Source organism: Sinocyclocheilus anshuiensis, unplaced genomic scaffold (genome assembly GCF_001515605.1).
Source record: "Sinocyclocheilus anshuiensis isolate Anshui unplaced genomic scaffold, SAMN03320099.WGS_v1.1 scaffold212, whole genome shotgun sequence".
In the NCBI taxonomy this organism is placed as follows: domain Eukaryota; kingdom Metazoa; phylum Chordata; class Actinopteri; order Cypriniformes; family Cyprinidae; genus Sinocyclocheilus; species Sinocyclocheilus anshuiensis.
This window is the reverse complement of record NW_015558566.1, coordinates 504,738-507,816: the sequence shown is the minus strand read 5'-3', so window position 1 is coordinate 507,816 and position 3,079 is coordinate 504,738. Positions and strand designations below refer to the sequence as shown.

General features: G+C 37.8%; 1 protein-coding gene and 1 long non-coding RNA gene across 2 annotated transcripts in view; both read right to left on the bottom strand.

The window, feature by feature from the left end:
* LOC107679491 (uncharacterized) overlaps positions 1–1,519 on the bottom strand; it is a 3,776-nt gene extending 2,257 nt beyond the window's left edge. The window contains exon 1 of the long non-coding RNA XR_001633060.1: positions 1,398–1,519. This is a non-coding gene — a long non-coding RNA (uncharacterized LOC107679491). The remainder of the gene's footprint in view (positions 1–1,397) is intronic.
* Positions 1–3,079, bottom strand: part of scml4 (Scm polycomb group protein like 4) — a 36,527-nt gene that overhangs the window by 22,970 nt on the left and 10,478 nt on the right. The gene's annotated exons all lie outside the window — the stretch shown is intronic.

The following is a 3,079-nucleotide window of genomic DNA, read 5'->3' as shown; positions in this document are numbered from 1 at the left end:
TAGGACTGTATGTCCGTCATGCTGTTTGCACTGTTTACTCAGTATGCAGTGCACACATGCACTTTATGTAGCCATGTGTTGTCTGTGTAAAGTGTTTACAGTTCTTATTTTAATCATAATTATGTACAGTTTAATTTTTTTTGTAGTCCAATGTTCTGTGTTTTGTCTTATGTAGCACCTTGGGCCTGGAGAAAGGCTGTTTTGTTTAACTGTATACTAACTGTATAGAGCTGAAATGACAATAAAGCTACTCTGACTTTCTGACTCTGAACTCCCTCTCTCTCTCTCTCTCTCTCTCTCTCTCTCTCTCTCTCTCTCTCAGTCCCCCTCCCCCAGTCCTCGTTCACTCTCATCCCCTCCCCCTCCAGCTGTGGCGCCTGGCCTCAAGATTGGCCCTGACAGACGGCTTCCCCTGCTCTCCTCCTCTCTCATCCTTCCTCTTTAAATAAGCATTGCCTGGAACTCTGATGAACTGGGACCTTTTAAGGTGGAATTTTAGGATATAATTATTTAATTATGATTTCTTGGACAAAGAAATTAGTAATACATATTATGAATTACTTCTCATAACTACAGTTAAAATTATAATAATAATAATAATAAAAATAATAAAATAGGGATAATTATTGATCATTTTAATTATTATACTACCTTCTATTTATTTGTATTGATTCTTTGACTAAATACACCGAACACGCTACTTTCATATTCATTTTTAAAGGGTGGGTAATAAATATGCCATGCAATATGTGAAGTGCATTCGCTGTGCATAGTCTGTACAGACAATAGAAACCTTGAAGCTCAGCTGTGCAGGCAGAGATAATAAAATGACATGAATCTACTTTTCTGCTTTTCCAGATAAACATTCATAAGACTAAACGACAAATAGTAAGAATACAAAAAGTTATCTGCACAAAACATCAATTAACATGTCATGTGATATATTATAAACGAAATATAAAAAAAATCGTCTATTTTAGTTATTATTATTTGTTTACAAGACAAATAGGGATGGCCCCAATTTCAAATTATATTAATATGCACTTTCTAAACATCAGATTATTTCCGCTCACCTGCGCGCGCGCTCTCTCTCTCTATCCCATGCATCAGTCAGGCCATGCGTAATTACATTAATCTATTTCTCACGCACAATGCTTTTTCCTACATCTACACGATTTTATCCTACTTCCAATGACAGAAAAGCCCGCAAAACGTCCAGAAAGCAGCCTGAGAGAGAGAGAGAGAGAGCGCCATTAAAAATAGAGCGTCAAAAATAGAGCACCGTTCCACATGCGCGTGTTCATGTTTACGAGCAGCGTTGCATTGCGCGAGCTCTTCCTTCCTTATCTCCTAATCTCAATGGCACGTAAAGACATTTTAAATGTATGAACACTCACCGAGTTCCCAGCGCTGGAGCGGAATCGTTATCAGCAATGTCAAGAATAGCGTATCAAACTCGCTTCCGTGCCTCTGTCGCTTCACAGACCGGCCGCTTCTGAAAGCCCCGCCAGCCCTGAGAGCCACGACGCGCTCGCGATACCACCGCGCGCTCCGCAGCCGCTACTTCGTCCCCTTTCTGTCGTCATGGCAACTAGGCGCCTAACATCCTCCCTTTGCCATAGTCATAAACTGATGCAGAGCCTGCGGAATAATTTACACTACAGCAGCGTTTAGAGCAGCCAAGACTCCCAAAACGCTATGAGTAGTAGCCTATTTTTCAAATCAGCTAGAACAAATCGCTATCCTAGTTGTATAGTGAGACTTTAAAAATCCTCAGAAAAAAAGACGCATAAAATATGCATGCGTTTTCTCATGTGGGCATGAAACCGATTTCGAGTTCTTTCTCTGTGTTTAAATAATGTAAACAAATACGGCAGACAACTACACCGCTAAATAAACAAACAAACAAACCGGTATACACTACATTTATATAAGGTAAAAAAAAACATATTTTAAAAGAAAACAAATGTAATTGTATACTGTAAAATATTGTAAAACGAAACAGAAGTATGAATTATACCTTATAATTATTGACATATTTAACAAGACAATATTTTTACAACAAGCAGATTTGTTTCAAACAGGGTGTTGTTATATAATTTAATGACACTTGGCGGGTAGTAATTAACAACTAATAATGTAAAATATTTCATTTTTAAGGGCATATAAATAAATAAATGCCTGTCCCCAGCTCTTGAAAACACTAATTTGGGTACATTTTATACAAAAGACTTCTCCTTATTTAAACACCCTAGCTTGCGTGTAATCACATTGTCTGAAACAATTTTTATAGAAGCTTGGAGAACAATATTTTAACAGATGTGCATAACATTAAGAATATCTCTGAATAATTGGGGTATTATCGAGCTATATATTATACGCTGCCCCTTTTTTTATAAAAATTCAGGCGCTTTATTGTGAATCATAGAAAGCCCACCACCACTTTATATTTTAGTAAGTAGAATACTATTAAATCAATCACAAAGTGTTTCATGTGCACTGACACACCTATGTCATATAGATTTAAATAACAGAAACACTGTGGTTTTAATGCCACAAAAAGCACAATAAAATCTAAGAAATCAACCAAATGAAAGATCACATGTCCAAAAACTCAAACAGGCCACATTAAATAGAAAGGCAAACCAGAAGAAATATTGAACTCATCTATTATCAACAACACAAACACTGAACCATCAGCACATATCAGCACTGCCTAAATGCTTCTGAGCACTAAGCCATAAGGCACATTAGTTTCATCAGTTTTCACTTTGCTATAACAATAACTCATCAGTAGTGGTGCTAGTCACTTGTCATATGATCACTGAGAAGGTAGCTTCACTGACCATGGAGTGCATATACTACATGCATTCAACCAGGCAAACTAAAGAACTAGATGATTTCAAAAGGTGCATTTGGGTAAGGCCCCCCATTCTTGGCCTTATCGTTGAACTAGAGGATAATCTCAACACTGCTCTGAAAGCCTGAGTCCTAGCACTGTACAGAGTGAAAGAAGCTTCCTCCTTCCCTTCCGACCCCTCTCAGAAGAACGCTGGGAATGTGTAGCACTCCCTGAGTC